Source organism: Canis lupus, chromosome 12 (genome assembly GCF_011100685.1).
Source record: "Canis lupus familiaris isolate Mischka breed German Shepherd chromosome 12, alternate assembly UU_Cfam_GSD_1.0, whole genome shotgun sequence".
Taxonomy (NCBI): Eukaryota; Metazoa; Chordata; class Mammalia; order Carnivora; family Canidae; genus Canis; species Canis lupus.
The window spans coordinates 21,663,739-21,683,735 of record NC_049233.1 but is presented as its reverse complement, the minus strand read 5'-3'; the positions used below and the strand labels follow the sequence as shown (position 1 = coordinate 21,683,735).

At 42.8% G+C, this 19,997-nt stretch overlaps 1 long non-coding RNA gene across 3 annotated transcripts; it reads left to right on the top strand.

Annotated features, from left to right (window-relative positions):
* Nucleotides 1–2,839: 2,839 nt before the first annotated feature.
* LOC119874184 lies at nucleotides 2,840–16,940 on the top strand. Of its 3 annotated transcripts, XR_005367868.1 has the most exons (4): nucleotides 3,634–3,820; nucleotides 3,928–6,150; nucleotides 14,192–14,570; nucleotides 15,703–16,940. It is a non-coding gene; the product is annotated as an uncharacterized LOC119874184 (long non-coding RNA). The 3 variants fall into 3 exon arrangements; XR_005367866.1 differs by lacking the exons at nucleotides 14,192–14,570; nucleotides 15,703–16,940 and adding an exon at nucleotides 2,840–2,936 and having other exon boundaries at nucleotides 3,782–3,820; nucleotides 3,928–4,470; XR_005367867.1 differs by lacking the exon at nucleotides 3,928–6,150 and having other exon boundaries at nucleotides 15,703–16,931.
* Nucleotides 16,941–19,997: the final 3,057 nt, after the last annotated feature.

Here is a 19,997-nt window from a genome sequence, read left to right as displayed (position 1 = left end):
AAAACCCAGATGGCTGAGAAGTAAGCTCTCCTGAGTGTTCAAGGAACAGATAATTCTCAGCTTATCCTAGTTCCTTTAAAGAAAGGTCAACCGAAAACACTCCCACCTCATTTTATGAGACTTAAATAAACTTGATAACCAAACCAGACATGAACATTATAAAAAAAAAAGTTAACTTCCAGTTCTCTTAGGAGCATAAATGCAAAAATCCTAAATAAAACATTAGTAAACCAAATCAAGAAATATGTAAAAATAATAATGCATCACAATCAAGTTAGATTTATCCAAGGACACAAAATTGGTTCAATGTTAGAAAAATCTGGTAATTCAATTCAATAACATATTTAAAGACAGAAACCATATGATCATCTTAATAGATTCAAAATCACCTCCAATAAAATTCAATAACCATTTCTGATTTTAAAAATTAAAAAAAAATTGTAGCAAACTAGAAATAAGTGGAACCTGTTTAATAAAGCTTATCTATAAAGAACTTGTGGCAAATATCTTGCTTACAAGTAAAACATTAAATGATTCCTAAAATCAGGAAGCATCAATGATTTCCACTATTACTATTTTCTTTTCATTATATTGGAGGTGCCTGCCAGTGCAAGAGAAGAAAAAAAAAAAAAGAAATTCACATGGTAAAGACTGGAAAGGATCTGCAAATAACATGATTATCTATGTAGAAATCTAAAAGAATACATAAAATTCTTGGATTAGTAAGAGTTCAGCAAGTCTTCAGAATGTAATATCAATATATAAAAACGATTTAATTTTACAAGCTGGCTTCTGACAATAACCAATGAGGTTCACTTGTCCTAACTGTCCTACTTAGGCTAACTTAAAATCTATACCAGGTCTACGTTTTGTAGCTCTGAGGGCATTAAAAGAGTAAAGGATTCTGGGAAAAGATATAAGAAGAGATGCCAAACCAAAGAGGTCAGCAGGCATAGGAATTCAGAAAAGCTGAAAATAAAAGGATGGAAGAAAGCTAGTGTGGTGCATGAAGATCAGGGAAAGTTGACTTTAAGGACCAAAAGGAAAAGCTTTGAGATATAAAAGGAACACTTTGTAATGATAAAATGTTTATTTCACCAGGAAGAGTGAAGGTTTGATAATAATGTGGCCTCACACTAGTTATAAATCAAGTATCCACTAAAGTCTACCTGGGGCATGAGTCCATCTAGATAAGGCTCTGAACCAGATGATATACAAATCCTCACAGAATTAGCAAAAGGACTAAGAAGGAAGAAAGGACAGAAGGGAGAGAGGAAGGGAAAGAGGGAGGGAGATTGTTATGAAGACCAGAATGATTATGTCTCAGGTGACAAAGGGGGGAATATGAACTTGGTGGGGCACTCAGCAAGCTTCAGGCAATATTCTATTTTTAGATCTAAGTAGTATTATTTGACTGTTTATAATAATTCATTAAGCTGAGAAAGTTTTATATGTGAATTTTATGTAATAAGAAAGAAGATATATATATCATATATCATATATATATATATATGACTTAAAATTGGTGGAAAAATATGGATAGGAAGACTCAATTTTATGAAGGTATCAGTTCACCCAAATTAGCATACAGATTCACTGTGATGTAAATCAAAACCCAAGCATGTAATTTTGTGCAACTTGACAAGTCAATTTTGTAACTTGTTGGAAACAAAGAAGAGAAGAATAATATACAAGTCAAGGTTTGGAGAAGCAGAACTAGAATAAATAGATGATAGATAGATGATAGATAGATAGATAGATAGATAGATAGATAGATAGATAGATAGATGATAGATAGATAGAAAATAAATAAACCAGAATAAGTAAATAGTATATCTATTTTATATAAAGAGCAAGAGAGACAGACACAGACAGAGACAGCAAGAGACAGAGACATTTATTTTAAGGAATTGGCTTACATGATTATTGAGACTGGCTAAGTGAATTCAAAATCCACACAGGAGGCAGTCATAAGCATGATGGAACTCAGCAGGAACTGGCCAAAGCTGCCATCCACAGGTGGAATTTCTTCTATATCCTGGGGAAACTTTAGTCCTGCATTTAAGGCCTTCCAACAGGTTCAGTGAGGCCACCAGATAATCCGGGATAATCTTCTTAAAGTCAGCTGATTAAGGGCTTTAATTACATGTGCAACATTGCTTCACAGCAACAGCCAGGATTGCCTCACGGGGACTATGGCCTAACTAAGTTGACAGGTCAAAAAAACCATCACAAATTGACTGACCTTCCAGATAGCAAGGCTTAGATATCAAGATAGCACTGCATTAATTAGGACTGTGGTAGTAGGCGGCACAGGCTGGTACTGGGACACACAGAACTAATAAACAGACTCATGTGTATAGTGAAGGCTGGAAAGTGGTCTAGCTGGCATTGCAGATCAGTGAGGAAAAGATGGGTTATTCAGCAAATGATGCTGGGAGAACACATTATCCATACAGAAGATAATGAAAATAGATCCCCACTCATGCACACACATGCACACACACGTACACAGTCTGTGGGAAATTGACCTTGGGTCACCTTTTGTCTCCAGTTTCCCTTGAAACCTGACAGAGGTAGAATTTCAGCTGTGTGTCTAAGTAGCAATGCTTTGATAACAAATTACCCCTGATTGAATATATTTGTTCTGGAAGACTGTGAATGAACCATTAGTATCTTGTGGGAAGTTTCCCTGACACCATACAAGTTCTAACTAGGCATTTTCCTTGCCAGCACTAACTATGTCCTAATTAGAAGACTTATTGGTTCCTACGGAACCTAGAGATTCTAAGCCAGTGTGATACCTTCCCCATATCTGTCCTGTTGCTAGGAGGCTAAAGAATGGCCACTGGAGCGCAGGGTGGACTCTCACCGAAGACACGCACAGCTGTGCTGTGCTTCCTCTCCTATATCCTACTGCCAGTATCCCTATACAGGCATGAAATATCTAACTGATCAAGCATAATACACACACACACACACACACACACACACACACACTCCACACAGATTAAGAAATTGAAATGTTAATGCTAAATTTTTTGACATTCAAAAGAGACTATGACCTCGGAGGAAGGATTTCTTAATATACACCATGAAGAAAGCATTGGTATATTTGACAACATCAAAATTGTAAAACTTCTGTTCATGCTGTTCATCAAAGCCATCACAAGAAAAAAACTTTTAAAAAACAAACAAAAAAAGCCATCACAAAGTGAGTGAAGAGAGGAGGCACAAACTGGGTGGCAGTATTTGCAATACACTTAAAAGATTGCAAATAAAGAACATCTATGACACAATAAAAAAAAAAACCTACACAGCAGACAAAAGACAGGAACAGGAATTTTACAAAAGAGGAAAGAAGAACATCTATAATTCCTGAAAAGATGCCCAGTCTTATTAAGCTAGACATTGCACTAGCCAGAGAAATGCAAATTAGTATCATTAGGTACCACTTCACACCCACCAGACTGATAAAGATGTAAAGTCTGATGGTACTAATGATAATCAAAGATGTGTCACAGTGGGAACTCTTATATACTGCCTGTGTGATTATAAACTGGAACAACTGCTTTGGAAAACATCTTGGTGTCACCTAGTAAAATTGCACGTGCTTACGTTTTACCATTTAGTGACATATTCCAAGGATTGTAACCTGCTCTGCAGAAGCCATGTTCGAGCGATCATAGTAGCCGTATTATAAGAGGAAAAAAAAATGTCAATGTCTTGATCTCAATCAAGGATAGAACTCACATATAAAATTGATGTTTTCATACCACAGAGCATTACACAGCGATGAAAAGGAAGGAGTCAGTGGCAGGTAAGTGTTGGTAGCAAAGGGTGTGTGAAGGGCCGCCAGCCCCACCCAGTCGGCCCTGGCATGGGGGTCGTCGTGGGGTGACCCTGACTCTGGCATCTCCGTGACAGCAGGTGCAGCCACCCTGGCCCCAGGAGGGCTCTGCAGCAGCTCGCGTTTCCTTTCTGGATCTGGTGCCAATTAGTGAGGCTGAGCCCAACCCCCACTGCCCAGAGCCTTGGACCACTGCTCATGGGCCCATCAACGGAGTCCTGAGGAACAAGAGCTCCTCAACCTCATCTGGTGGCCTTTGCCTGCACAGCCCAGCAAGAGTGTCCACGACGAGCTGGGTAAAAAATCCCAGAGATGGGATGAAATGAACATCATGGTGACATATCCAGCTTTAGACAAAGACTGTGGTTTCATGAAAATAGATGAACCCATCCCTCCTTACCATAGATAGTATGGTGTGATGATGAAGATGACCCAGAAATCCCTGAAGGCTGACCTTAGGCAAGAAATTAGGTGCTGCTGCTGAATGCTGGCAGCCAAAGTATCTGGTTCATGAACAAGAGAGCAGTGAAGATGAGGATAGTGACCTCCCACCTGAAAAACAAGAAGAAAAAAAAAAAAAAAAGCAAGTGTCAATTTGAAATGGAAGGAAGCTTCAGGGGCACCTGAGGGGCTCAGTGGTTGTGTTTGCCTTTGGGTCAGGTCGTGATCCCAAATCCTGGGATCGAGTCCTGCATCGGGTTCCCTGCAGCGAGCCTGCTTCTCCCTCTGCCTGTGTCTCCGCCTCTCTCTGAGTCTCTCATGCATAAATAAATAAAGTCTTTTAAAAAAAAGAAGGAAAGGAAGGAAGCTTCACTGCAATGAAGGATGGAATATTAAATTAGCTAGACAATTAATTTCAAAGGACCTACATGAGGAGAAGGAAGATGAAGGAATGTCAGAGACTGCAGCTGAAGAAAGCATGAACACCAGGTCCCTGAAACCAAGGCTTGCCCATTTTGATTTCCATAGCAATGGGAGTATTTATGCCACACATACCTGGTTGTGAAAGAAAGTCATTCTGCAAATGATTTGTGGCAAAATGAAGGTGATGTCACAGCCACCACAGTCACTGTCACTCCCACACCTATGGAGTCTGCAGACCTCACCCGTACTATTCCAGGTGCCAGTTTTCTTCCATTTGGCTCCTTTTAGCAGCCCAGCTATGGCAAACTCTGAAGATATTTTATCCTCTGTGGCATTTTGGCTTAAGAAGAATTTCAAATTAAGATACTTCCCTAAGGAGGACACAAAATTTAAAGCCAACCTTTTCAGGAGGTTTCAGTCTTAAGTAGAATGTGTCCTGTATTTCCACAGGATTCCCCCAACTGAATAGATTCCAGTGATTCTGTTTGTTTTCCTCTCCAAAGGGCTGCAGAGCAGAAATGGAAAATAACAGATTCCTAATCCCAGAGATAGCTGAACTGTGAAATATATTAGTTCAGTGTGTGGTGATGTAGTTAATGACAGAGTAAGCTCAATCTTTAATGTCCTTGTGTGATATTTCTTTACTTTTAGCAACTACACCCTCATTCTTCAATCTAAAAAGCCAATCATTTCACCTCTCAATTTTCTTTCAAGTTTGTCAAAAAAAATCACTGGAAATAATAACTATTGCACAGTCTTTGTAAGTTAAAAATATAAGTGGGAAAATTTTTAACTGATTTAATTATCAGGCCTGATGTGGGGGAAACACAGGCACCAAACAGGCTTTCCCCCATTTCTCCTCTGATTTTTCTGCTCATTCATAGCTAATGCAAACATCCTCAATCCAGAAACTGGAAACTCCAGGTCCCCATCAGAGTCCAAATGAGCACGAGATATGAAGACATGCTTGCTTACCTTTCTCCATTGAGGCCTGGCCCTGGGCAGGATGCCAGCCCACAGAAGATAGGGCAGGTCAGCAGCCCTCCTCCTGCTCCCCTAACTCATCTCCTCCTCCGCTGCCAGCCTGCTCACCTGTGCTGAAGCCCTCCACCACCCCTGTGGTGCTGGAGCCACACCTGTAAGAGGGAGTAGGCAATGTGAGAGGGAGGGAAAGCTCTCCCCCTACTGGCACTATTGTAAGGTGGCTTCGTGCACTTTGGGCTCGTGGTTGGTGACACCATTTTTGTCACTGGTGCTTTTGTGGGTGTTCTGGCAATCGGCCCATCAATGTGGACTTTCGCTGAAATTCTCTGGGGCTGGGCATATGAATCTCTACCTGGCTGACTGCTTGAAGCTCCTAGGACTCAGATGTCATCTTCAGCTTCTCTGTGCTGAGCTGAAAGGGCTCTTCCAGATGTTCTGAGACAAGACCTGAGGTGAGCCCATGCTGCATCTGCCTCTTGCTTGCACCTGGATCTTGTCCAGGAGAAAAGTCAGGTCAGGTCCACCTGGAGCCAAGAGCATCTCCTTCATCAGCTGCCTATCTGGTCTTAGGCCATTGGCTGTCTCAGGAGTGTGTCCCTCTTCAGTTGGTTCTTTTTTTTTTTTTTTTTTAATTTATTTATTCAGAGAGAGAGAGAGACTGAGAGGCAGAGACACAGGCAGAGGGAGAAGCGGGCTCCATGCAGGGAGCCCGAGGCGGGACTCAATCCTGGGTCTCCAGGACCAGACCCCGGGCTGCAGGCGGCGCTAAACCGCTGCGCCACCGGGAGTGCCCTCTTCAGTTGGTTCTGATGCTGTGACTCTAAGAGGTACATATCTAGTTCTCCGGGATGGTCTTGTTAAAGCCCCTCTTGCAGACTTTGAAGAGAAGGCAAGCACTCTCACCTCTCTCCTTGGAGGTTGCTGGTGGGAGAAGGGGGGCACTCACTCTCACAACTCCTTCTGCAAGCAAGTCCCCATTTTCTGCTCTTCCAGTACTTTTCATCCTTGGTGTGGGAATGAGGTTTGGAATTCATCATCCAGCTCCAAGCTGGATGCTCTCTTTCTTAACTGATTTGCATGCTAGTCATCTTAGGTTCTCAGGCAAAAGTTTCACTTACTATTCCGCGTCACCAGGTAAGGAGCAAGGAAACTAGACAGGTGTCTGGGATTACTGAGAAAATGCAGGAACAGAAATGAAAGAGTAAGAGAATCCAAGCAGGACATGGTCTGGGCAGTAGTGTTTCAAGGAAGAGTATTGCAGGTGTCAGTGCAAAATTGAGTCAATACATAGGAAGGAGTCTAATTGTAGACACAGGTTGATTCAGAGGACTAGGGGATTTCACGACAGGCAGAATATGAAAATGAATAAATAAAATATAAATAAACCTAGTTTGTGGACTTCATTTGGTTATTTCTAACTGAAGTGGTCTGTTCTGCTTTCTGATTTTATAAATGTTATCTGTTTTATAGGAAGAGAAGGGTTACTCACTCAGCCAAGCAGGCATAGAGGCTCTGCTGTGCTAGATCCTGAGGAATGGAAACAACAACATACGGTCTCTGCTCACAGGCAGTTCATTTCTTATTTGGGGGAGGTTAGCAGAGTTGGCTAGGAAAGGAGCCTCTAGGCCTAACCTGTGATAGGTGATTGCAGTGCACCAGAGGGAATGTGACAGAAAGGTCACTCTAGCCAGAGGGAGCTGTACCAACAAAAACTTCTCAGAAGGTTAAACAGTGCCTGAAGAAGAAGCTCAAGAGATGGGCAGGGCACAGCAGCTTCAGCATCTGACACAGTGGCTTAAGTCAGACAGATGTTCCTGTCTATCCCATAGTACAGTAAACATGCATGGATGGTCTAGGGCAAGTGTCAGCAGACTACAGCCTGGGGGCCCAAGTAAAATGTTACCAAATCATACATCTCTCCTTCCCAATCCTTACAAGAATCCTGTGTAATAAGCACCATCACGTTCATGATGCAGATACAGAATTGAGACTTGGAGTCTTGAGGTAGTCAAGGAAATTCTTCATGTCTTATGTTGTCACCTAGTTAATAAAATCTTCTCTAGATCCTCCCATAACATGCTCTCTATCTCCCTTGCATCTTTTCTTCAATTAAATTCTTGCTAACAGGGGATCCCTCGGTTGCTCAGCGGTTTAGCGCCTGCCTTTGGCTCAGGGCATGATTCTGGAGTCCCGGGATCAAGTCCCACATCGGGCTCCTGACATGGGGCCTGTTTCTCCCTCTACCTGTGTCTCTGCCTCTCTCTCTCTCTTTCTCTCTCTCTCTCTGTCTTTCATGAATAAATAAATAAAATCTTTTAAAAAATAAAAAAATAAATAAATTCTTGCTAACAGCATGATGCATAGGTTCCACAAGGGCATATTCACCATCATCTACAGTGTGCGGCAATGCCCGGCACATAGCAGAAACTCAGTAAACACAGGTTTACTGACTGGCAAACTTCAGCTGCACAGTGAGGAGCTAAGTCCTGATCCAAACCCAGGTTTGGCTGGCTGGCTGGATGGCCTCACCTAGCAGATGGCTGCTGCTTCATTAGCAGTATTTCTTCTCCTCTTGTAGCCAACACATCCCCTCACCATATAGACCCTCTCAAGTTCTTCTGTCCTTCCCTTCACATCCCTCCCTTTTCCTCATTCTTTTTCCTTGCTTCTGTAGACTTTTCTTGATATACTGCTTCATCTCCCCTTACTAACAGCCCAAAGTCAATTATAGGTCATGAGATTAGCACACACACAAAAAAGAAAGAAATATCAAAGTAAAATAAAACAGAAAAAGCACACCCTTTAAGATAGACTGATGCTTAACTTTGAGAGGTGTATTCTTGAAGATTCATATACTTCAAAACTCACATAATTCCAGTTTACTTTTTCCATAGAAATAAATTCAAATTACGGAGATGTGTTCCCAGAAAGTGTACACAGACAAGCACTGTAAACTCAGGGCCTCATTAGGATGGGATTCATATTTCAGCCATGTCTCCAACAGTTTTCCATTATCCTTTCTGGTTATAAAGGTTGGTTTTGTTCTTTTTTGTTTTTTGTGGGGTTTTTTTTTTGCCAATCTAAAAGTGGATCTGTTTTTCTGCTGCCTTATATTTTCTAAGTATCAGTACTAATATTTTGCAGAGAATTTTCTCCTCCATTACAAAGGCAGCTGTTGGCCTTCTTCACAATGTCTTATTATATCTTCTGTTCTGAATTTTGATTCGGGGGCATATTTCCTAGCACCAGCACCAGCACCAGGACCAGCATGTAATAAATGCTTGCAAACATTGTTATAGGGTGTTTAAGAAATATGCCAAACTTTTCTTACAGGAAAAGTCCTTTTAGAAGTACTGATGCTCATAAACCATAGTATGGTTCACATGATTGTGATGAAGAGAGCAGCTATTTCTGTTTACAAGATAACTTTTGCCATGAAATGAAAATAGCACAAATTTAGTCTCCAATTTACTCTGCTGGCAAGCTTTCTTGGATGGGGCTAGGGGGTGATTAAAATTGTTCACTCTTTTATGTGTGGAAAATGAGACTTAATTTGATATGGTATTGTTTGAAATGCACACAAAATGTAACCATATATATTTGATGAAAATCAAAGGGGCCATGCCCTTTAAAACTTTTTAGCAGAGTGAATAACAATCACTGCTTTATTTCTCCTGGTGTTATCTCTAGCTGAATGCTGAATTGTATACACTGATTTTGTATTTTTTTAAGTTAATGATGGAAAAACAGAGACTGCAGGAAATCAAGGAAATATGAGATGGTGCAACAGTTTGCCATTTTTCAAATTTCCTTTTTAAACATTCTCTAAGAAAAAAATAAAAGAACCCAACCTCTTCAGCCCTTTGATTAACTAAACTATTAGAACAAAATGTATCACCAGTGGCTTACTCCTGATTTAAGAGGTGGAAGATAGGGAAGGCTTTCACTGAATTAGAAATTAAGATATGCAACAACCAGAAAGAGGGGATTTATGTATAAATATTTATTATATATATAATGTACTCCAGGCTCAGAAGACAATTTAGGGTGTTTGGAGTCAGGATAGTACCTAATAAAGTCCATGATTCTTTTTTTTTAAGGTTTTATTTATTTATTCATGAGAGAGACAGAGAGAGAGAGAGAGGCAGAGACACAGGCGGAGGCAGAAGCAGGCTCCATGCAGGGAGCCTGATGTGGGACTCGATCCTGGGACCCCAGGATCATGTCCTGGGCCGAAGGCAGGTGCTAAACTGCTGAGCCACCCAGGGATCCCCAAAGTCAATGATTCTTAATCTCTTCTCATGAGATATAATAAATACTAATAAAAAGTGAGTTAAAAAATTAGTCCTAGAAGAGAAATTATTCAATATTTAATATTGTACAAATACTCAGAAAATTCATTGGAGCACATCTGTAGTGGGTACTGCAGTATGCAGTACAGATGCCCCTCAGATTGCCCAGCTGTTGAGTGAGCGTCTGCTGATTGCTCACCCCCGAGTCTACCCCCTGCTACCCCATCCCCAGGAGCTGATTTCCACTGATGAGAGCTGCCTTGCCCAAGCTTATGCATCCCTTCCAGAGGCAGCAGCACCTACTTACTGGTTGTGAGGTACAAAACCTACCTCTTGCTTCACTGGGGCTTCCAAACCCAGTTGGATGGGCTGAAACCTCTGTTGCAACTGCATTGCTGCTCAGCTTCTCCCAAGGCCCCATCCTGTCTCCCTCACTCTCTTAGCAGGATTGCTGCTGAGAACATTCCCCAGTAAATCTCCTGTAAGCTCATCTCCATCTCAGAGTCAATTTCCAGGGGACTCACCATAGTAAACCAAACAGGAAAAGTCAAGTGATTTTTAGTACATCTTCATGTGGAAATCGGTTTTCCTACTTCCCCTTAAGAGTATAGGGAAAAGATTTCAGACAGCAGAAGGCAGAGTAACAAGCAGCCATAAGAATAGAAAACAGTGCCTACAACATTCAGTTTTCAGAAGAAGGGATGAGCTGAGAGTCTAGAAAATTAACAGATGAATTGAGCTCAGCCATAGTTCTGGAAAATCCTCAATTTCTGCCTGACATGTTGTCAATGTGAGAAGCAGGCAGAGGTCCCCAGTGATTAACTTGACACAACATATAAATATAATAGAGAAACCTGGCCCAACAGGTTGTCACGAGGCAGGGAAAATAACCCTTCTCCACTGAAATGCCCCAGTTTGAGTAAGGCTTTTTCCCTGAATCTTTAATAGGGAAGAGAAAACTCACATGTGATTCTTATTCCATGGTGACATATTCTCTCTCTTCCAAGAGGGCACGAATACTATGAAACACTACACACACTTGAAAAGTTACTTTACATAAATGTCCTGTCAGTTATGCAGATTTATTTCCTCTTCTTTTGTAATCATCCTCTTTCTCTCCCGATGTGTCCTATTTTCAAACCCAGTCTCCTCTGGTCACCACGCCTTCCTCATCCAGTTAGCTCTCATGAACACTCACTACATCTCAATTTGCCCTCCCTTCCTTCCCTTCCTCCCACCCTCCCCCAGCACAGCTTCATAGCAGTTGACTATACCATAGATGCTAAACAACCTCTAAGAAGTTTCCTGGGGGGCTTCATTTCCCATCAGCCATTTTCATCCCATTTTACTTCTCCCTCTGTCATCCCTGCCACAGTTAACTGAGCCAGGGGAGCCTAAGGGAACTAATCAGGAGGCTACACTGGACTGGAGCAGCTTGTACTTCCGTTTCTCAATCTCTCTACATCGCCGCCCCATCTGGCATTTGATCTGAAAAGTTTTGCAAATGGTGGGGGCTGAGATTGCCTTGGGAAGTGACTATTGAAACCATCAAACCAGCCTGGTTCAAACATAAAAGCTGTCACTGTGAGCAAGTAAATTATCTGACTTATGCCTCAATTTCCTCATCGTTTAAATACGGATAATACCACGAAGCTCATAGTGTTGTGAGAATTATAACTGAATGGAACTTGTGTATGCCCTGCAGCCTGGACAGTGCCTGACACATAACAGCAGTCACTCAGCAAAGGAGAGCTAGTATCTCTTCCTCTCATATTGATGATAAAGCCGGATGATTTCCCTTGAGTGTGGGCTGAGTCTAGTGACTCACTTCTAACAATAGAGTACAGAAAGAGAACACTGGGAAGAGTACATTGGAACTTTACAATGCGGAAATCTGGTTCTGTCTTAGATCCTTGCAGAAAACCCACCTGACTTTTTACTTTGGCTTTGCTCTTAGCTTTGTCCTAAATCAAATGCAGGTACATGAGTTTCAACATGATGACCAGTCTCCCCTTATTTTGACCCAGTATGGGTCCCTGGCAATGGAACCTGGGGCCAACATCATTTTCTGTAGGAGCACAGTGCTGAGGTTCCAGAATAGAGACGGATTTTTGGAGTCTGTAGCATGAATAGGAAGGATGGGATCCCCCGGGGAAATACATAAGTTAGGAAGAAAAAGCTGGAGGCAGAACACTGGGGAGTATCAAAAATTCTGGGGACCAAAGAGGGTGGTAAGAGATATATGAGGAGAAGCAGAGAAGAGTGCCAGGGGAACCAAAAGCATAAGGATTCAAGCCATTAGTGAGCCATGAAATCAGTTTTACTTAGTTGTAACTATAACTGAAAAAAAATAAAACTGGAAATATCAGAATTTATTGTGTACTATGTTGGGAAACTTTAGTTTCAGCTGCGTATATGCACGCATTTACTGGGTTGCTATACAGAGAGTTCCTTCTCAAACCGAGTTGCAGTCAAAGAAGTTGAAAAGCACTGAAGAGTTCCCCAGGGGAGGAGCTGTCCACAGACCCAAATGCAGTAGACAGGTCTAGAAAGGCAAGAGCTGAATCAAAGTGTCCAGATGAGCTCATGCTACAGTGGTAATGATGTCACAATATATAAATGCATCAAATCAACACTTTGTACACCCTAAACTCACACTATGCCATATGTCAATTATATCTCAATAAAGCTGGGAGGGAAATGTCTACCAGATTGGCAACATGGAGACCAGGTCAGAGTAGTTTCCACGGTGCATTGGAGAAGGAGTGCCCCCAGCACCGGCAGAAGAGGTGTGTGGGAATTTAGAAGGGGAGAGAACAAGAATAGGTCTCCTCATCGAGAACCTTGGCAGAGAAAGGAAGAACCGGGCACCTATGAAGGGTACTGAAGATCAAGGTTTACATGGAGTAAAGCCTGAATTTACTCCATTCAGACAGTATCTAAATGTGCTATCTCATGGGGGGCCGGGCGGGGCTCAGTCAGTTAAGCATCCAACTCTTGGTTTTAGTTCAAGGCATGATCTCAGGGTCATGAGATTAAAAGCCTGTGTTCAGGCTCCATGTTTGGGATTTTCCCTCTTCCTCTTCCCTCCACCCCACACTCTCTCTGTCTCTCAAACAAATAAATCTTTAAAAATGTGCTATCTTAACAATTTTTATAATCTTGTAGTTCTCGAGGATACCTGGGTGGCTCAGCGGTTTAGCACCTGCATTTGGCCCAGGGTGTGATCCAGGAGACCCGGGATTGAGTCCCGCATCGGGCTCCCTGCATAGAGCCTGCTTCTCCCTCTGCCTGTGTCTCTGCCCCCACCCCCACCTCTGTGTCTTTCATGAATAAATAAATAAATAAATAAATAAATAAATAAATAAATAAATAAAATCTTTAAAAAATATACTGTAGTTCTTCCTTCGAGATGCTAAAGAATTTCATCTATGGAAACTACCAGTCATGTAATGATGCTGTTCAGCCAAGACTGGAATTGTAATGGGGCCCAGGATGGGTGCTGAGGGGCCCAGGATGGGTGCTTCAGCCCCCGAGCAGTCGAGAAGGGGTGGGCCCAGGCATGTGTCACAGAAGATCTCAGTGTGAGCAGAGCAAGAGGTGGGACAGGTTATGCTGTTGGCAGCAGGGACCAAGTACAGCCTCTCTGAGTTCTGGCACGTGGGAAGCCAGGGTGTCCAGACAGGCAGATGTCTGGCTGTGATAAGCTGGTGGTACATCCAGCACCCTCTGGTGGCAAAAGGCATGAGGTGGGACCCATTGACTAGAAGCAGAAATCTCTGTAATCTTTTTTATAAAGGGCCAAATACTTAGTACTATTGGCTTCAAGGGCCATCTGGTTTCTTCTAAAGAAACGAGCATGGTCATATGCCAACAAAATTTTCTTTACGAAAACAGGCAGTGAGCCATGGTTTAAGGACCTCTGCACTTGAATATTTTAATAGGAATATTATCAAAACAGTTCAATATTGTTCCCAGAGGAAATCCTGGCTCAGCGGAGGCTATCATTTAGATAGTGATCATACATTGAATAAGGCCTAAAAATACACAACTTACCTGGAAATTATGTGATAAGTGATTGGCACTACCATTCAGATCTTTAGGATAATTGTTTTATGGTAGAGATAATTTTGCTTTAGTCAACAAAAATGGATTAAACTTTATGTACTGATTTGTACATTAATGTATATTTCCATACCAGCGATCCATTTTGAGGACCATTCTTGAGATGACAAGGAGGAGGATAATGGATTTGGAGAAAGTGGTGAAAACCTGGGACAGTTGAAATAGAGCAACTTGATTTCCATCTCCTAAGGACATTACAATGATTGTAGCAAGGCATGAAGAACACAAATGAAATTTGAGATCCTGAAATATTCAGATGTTGCATCTGGAAGATTTCTTGACAGCCCACATGCATCAGCAGATTGTGGGTTGGGAATTTTTGGCTGCAGTGTCAAACACAGGCACAAATGAGTAAGACATGGTTCCTCTATCAGGCAAGTCAGGAAGTGCTAATAATCTCTAACCTTGTCTGACCATCAGCATTTCCAGGCGTTCCCTGGGGCACTCACCCACAGGTAAGCGTAGTTTCTACTTCTGTTAACATTTCCTCTACTCCCATTAGCTTGTATATGTTAATAAGAGGATCCTTAACATTCAGAACTCCACAAAAGAGGAGAGAGTGCTCTTCTGCCTCCATAGGGAACAATTGTGTGTTCTTTTCAGGACAGCAAAAAAAGCTAGTAATTACCCAAAGCCTACTCTGTGCTATTTTTGTCATCTAATTCTCTAAAACATCTTGAAGTAGATATTATTCCCATTGTAGAGATAAACTGCCTGAGATTTGGGGAAATGAAGAAAACCCTTTCAAGTTCACAAACATTAAGTATATCATTAGATTTAAATCCAGCTATGCTTAACCAAAGCTTCTGCGCATCCCCATACACCAAAGCAGTGGTTCTCTGTGTATAATCCTTGAACCACAACAACAGCACCTGAGAGCTTATTCAAAATGCAGTCTCTCATCCCCACCCAGACCTACCTACCGAATCAGAGATGCTGGCAGTGGGACCTGGCAATCAATCTGCTTTAACACCAGCCACCCAGGGGCTCTGACACGTGCTGAAGTTTGAAACCACTGCACATACTGCCTCCAAGGAAGAGGGGATACTGTAGTGGGTGCCGGGTTAGAGGACAGTGAGCAAGAATAGGCTTGGCACACTGAGCAGCCCTGAACAAAATGCTTAGGTGCTAAGGGAGGAGGCAGGGAAGCCAGGGTGCTGATTTTTCTAGCCACTTGATGTCCAGCTATTCAAAGAGCAATGCACTCCTATCACGTATTGCTGTGAATAGAAGGGGAAAAAACACACGCAAGAGCTTCATCTTGTTTTGTCAATATCATTTCTTCTAACAACCTATGTGCTGCATGGCACTGCTGTACTGGAGATGGGGAACCAGCTAGGCAAGGGGCCCAGGGCCAAATTACCACCAGTGACAAACCCTGAGCTTCCAAAGGGCAGCTTCAATCCAATCCTGGAGGCACACCACCTCCATTTGCTGGCTGACATCAGCAGGGGGCTGGGGGTGGGGTGGGGAGGATGGGAGCGAAGGTGAGGGGAATGAAGACCTGCACTCATTAATGTGCAGGGAGTCAACATCAAGCAGGTATCTAACTGGTGATGTTTTTAGGCTTGCACACCTTCCTTCCAGGTGTCCAGGCGAGAATACAATGCGGATGGAGGACTACAGCATGTCAGGGCTGTGTGAAGTACCTGCCCAGGTGCATCTGCCCTCGAGAAGGAGGCACAGCCAGAACATGAGAACTCCCAGAACCATCTATGGCAATGCTCTCTGACCCTCAGACGTTCCAAAATGATGAAAACCAAGAGTAACCCCAACCTAACAGACCCAACCCATAGCCTGTTCTCGAAACTTCCCAAACCAACGCCGAAACTCGCCCCACCCATCATGCCTCCAGGCCAATGGGCAGGACAAAAACTCAGGAAGAACATTCAATGCCCAGACAAGTAAGTGTGTTGTTTTGTTTTCCCAAGCAGTACTGATGGAAGTTTAAATAAACAAGCACTCACCCCTCCCGCCAAGGAAGGGCGGGAAGCAGCAGTCAGGTGTGTGAACACGATGAACACAGGATGATAGGGGGCCAGATAGGAACAGACCAGCCCCAGGAAAGCCCACTTCCTTTATATGCTGTCTGTGTTTTCCCATAGGGGTTCTTGGGGGCAACTCTATACGAGCAGTAAGAGCTCACTGAAGACTTACTTTGAAAAAAAGACCTAAAAGAGAAGCGTTTGTAGACTCAATTTAATGTGGCATCGGGTATGTGGCACCACTGCATTCTGCCCTGGTGCAAGCAGGCTTTCCTGCCGCGTAGAGCCTGTAAAGTCCTCTCTTTCTACAGCCAGGGTGGCAGAGACAGTTTCAAAGAAAATGAAACACTGCTTAGTCACACAAGTTTTCCATTCTTCCTGTTTTCTGCTTCTTTGATTAAATGATAGTTCCTAAATGGGAGTAATCATTATTTGTCAAATCTTTCACAACAATTCTTTTTTTAAAAGGAGGATCTTAAATAATAAATCATGAGTCACCTCTCTTATTTCCCCTAAATGGCATTAAGGTCAAGTTGCAGCACAATTGATTTCCACGTGTGTATCTGTCTTTTCTCCAAGGGTAGGCTATTAAAGGTAGTGAGGATAAAAATCATTCCTAACTAATTAGCTCACTCTAGAGCTAACTGCCAATTTTTGGAACATGTTAAAGCTCTCTCTCGGAGAGCTGGTTACCAAACTGTCACTTCAATCAATGGTAAAAAAAACATACCAATTTTTTTTTTCTGGTCTCCCTCTAAGCAAATAATTTATCTCCCATCTTTTGAGAGTTGCACACAGTTTGAGATGGTAGGACAAAGATCCCATGAAAGTTTTCATGGCCCTTACCAAGAACAATATAATATGGAGTGGGCGGGGGGGGGGGAGCAGTGGTAATGGGAGGGTTGGAGGGTATAGAGTCCGTCACAGCACTGGCTATCCCGGCTAATGAACACAAGTGAAGGCCCGGGTCTACATAAATGGTGGCTAAACTTCACTTGGTTCGGTGCCAGTCTTTGTCCATAATGTAGGCTTAAATAATCTCAAATTAGAACCATCACCATAATGAGAAATACAATTCTAAATATAATCACAGGTTCACTGTATTTTGACTTGGGGGGACGAAGCAAAAGAAAGCAATAATCGAGACCATGGGCTCCAGTCAACGGAGATGTGAATTTTAATTCCAATTTTGTCATGTGTGATTTGATCATGGGAAAGTCATTAAAACTCTCTGAATCTTAATTCTCTCCTTTGTGAAATGGAAATGCCACCACTTTCCTCAGTGGGTTGTTCTGAGAAACAGACTGTGTTCAGTGAGCTTGTTGTGTGGCACACTGCTGAGTGCTCAGTAACCAGGGCCATCGTCACTACCACATCACTACACCAAGGGGCAGCTCATTATTGGCTTTAGAAATTAACTGTCGATGCCTCAGAAGGTCCTTGGAGGATCAACCGGGTCAGATTCTTACCCAGTCAGAACTCAAGAGCTTTGGCTTGTCACGCTGATTGCCCACTGTCCCAGTTTAAAATTACACTGTCCTTCTGGCAGTTTGTGAGGCTACAAAAGTTCTCCAACCTTCCACACAACCTGCTGAACAAAAGTAACCAGATCAGGTTCTTCTGGTTGGTTTCCCTTTCCCGCCAGCTGTCAGCTTTTCAAAAGAAAAAGCTCCTGCAAGGTGGGAGTGTCCTCTACACTCCTCAATTCAGGCTGCATTTATTTTATCCAGGTTTTTCTCCATGGATGACCTACTTCTTAAACCCACCTGCCCCTCCTGCCTCAGAGGCCTCCCTTTGAGAGAAAGGAGACAGAAAAGGAGGAAATAATGACAATCAAAGTGAAATAAAGTAAGACATAAGACAGTAAATGAGCACAAGAGACCTGAACCCGAGGACATTGTGTAGAAATGCAGAGATGCTTTTTCTCAGTCAGATGTTCAATGCTTTCTAGTAGAAACTAGCGTTAACTTGAGGAGAGCTAGCTGGTAAGTCCAGTTACAATGGGGGGGCTCTCTGAGACCATTGTTAATCTCACCATTAAGTGAGCCAACATGACAATTTAAGATTTCCCTCCCCAGTTACATAACCGGAGGGGTCTCTATATAAGACCACAGGTGAGAAAGTTTTCTCTGCCAGAAAGCCAGCATGGTGTCCTCATTTCTGAGGAACATTCCCATCGTCATCACATACTGCTGGCTCCACGGGAGGGACTGTGGGGCTGCTAATAACACTGCTGAATGACAGCGAGACCTGTAATAATAGCAGCCACCCACTTCCTGTTAGGTCTCCCACTTAAGCCTGTGAGAGGTCTTGCTGCCCCATTTTAGAGATGAAGGACCTGAGGTACCCAGTGACATTAAGGTAGCTCATCCAAAGCCACGTGGCAGGTCTGGGATTCGAACCCGTATCTATATGATGCCAGTGCTGGGTTATGTTCTCAGAACCTTTAATTCCAAAGTGCTACTTTAAAGGGCATATCTGTGCCTACCTGAAAGCTGAGTTTTTAAATTATTTCACTATGCAGTCCTCTTATGGATGTATTTTACTTATTTTTATAGATTTGAGAGAGCGAGCGAGAGAACAAAAGAGCACAGGCAGGGAGAGTGGCCGGCAGAGGTAGAGGGAGAAGCAGACTCTCCCTGAGCAGAGCCCGACATGGAGCTTGATCCCAGGACCCCGGGGTCATGACCTGAGCTGAAGGCAGATGCTTAACCGACTGAGCCTCCTAGGGCCCGTATGGATGTATTTTAAACCATAATTTGGTTCCTTTAAAACAGCTCAGTGTTGGTTTTGGGTTGTTAACTGTTGAAGCTGAGTGACAGGTATACGGGGATTCATCACATAATTCTCCTTTTGTGTGTTTTTGACTATCTGTAATAAAAAGTTTGGAGTTTTTTGTTTTTCTTTTCTTTTTGTAGTTTTTGAATTGGCTCTTTGGAAATTTGGGTGAGTTGGTACTAATTGCTGGAGCAATTTCATTTCAACTCTCCACAATGTCACTGGGCTACAATAACCTTGACTGCCATCTATGAATAAGTAGCTCCAGTGCTGTCCCTCATCAGTGTTTGTGCCGCCTTGTCACTGCCACCACCAGCGTGCCCACACCAGGGATGTCAGTCACTTTTACAAGTGAGACTTGGCTGTTCAGAGGAACTTTCGGACGAGGGCAGACTTTTTCCCAGCCTCCACCCCACCCACCAAGCGTGTCTTCTTGGGTGTGGTAAATTTCACAAGAGGATGCAGAGCTGCTGTGGAAGGCTGGGCCCGGCACCTCCACCTGTGCTTCCTTACCTGTGACAGCTAAGAAGTTTTTAGATAGAAAATTGGGTTGGCCAGGACCACGCCTTCAAACTTTCCAGAAAAAAACCATGATATCCAGGCAAATAGTTCTAGTTTTCTTACCTGTACCACCTTTCCAACACCGACTGTCATTATTTCAACCTTTTTTTTTTTTTTTTTTTTTTTACTATTTTAGCCACTTAGGCATAATTTCCTTGCTAAAAACAGGAAATAAGGGGCTACAAAAAAAAAAGTGGGTGAAGAGGTCATAATAATCTTTCCTGCTTTCACCTGTCACTCCCACAAGACAAACAGGCTTGTACAGTGAAGAACTCCTCCCTTTCCTGAAGGAAGGGCCAGCAGTGCTCCGCTAGGAAGAGGTCAGGAAATTCTGGCACTAGCCTCACCAGGGACAGGTATCCTTTCACATAATTATGTTTTCTTTCTAATAGCAAGAGAGGCCTCATTGGAAAAGTCTGGCATGTTCTTGAGTTGGAACTCTGGTTGATGTTGTTTCCATGGTGAGGTCAGTCTGGTCTCCACACCCTGAAGGTAAAGGGCACAGTAGTGTCATAAACAAGTAAAACGATAGTAACTTTTCCCTTGTCCAGGAAGGGG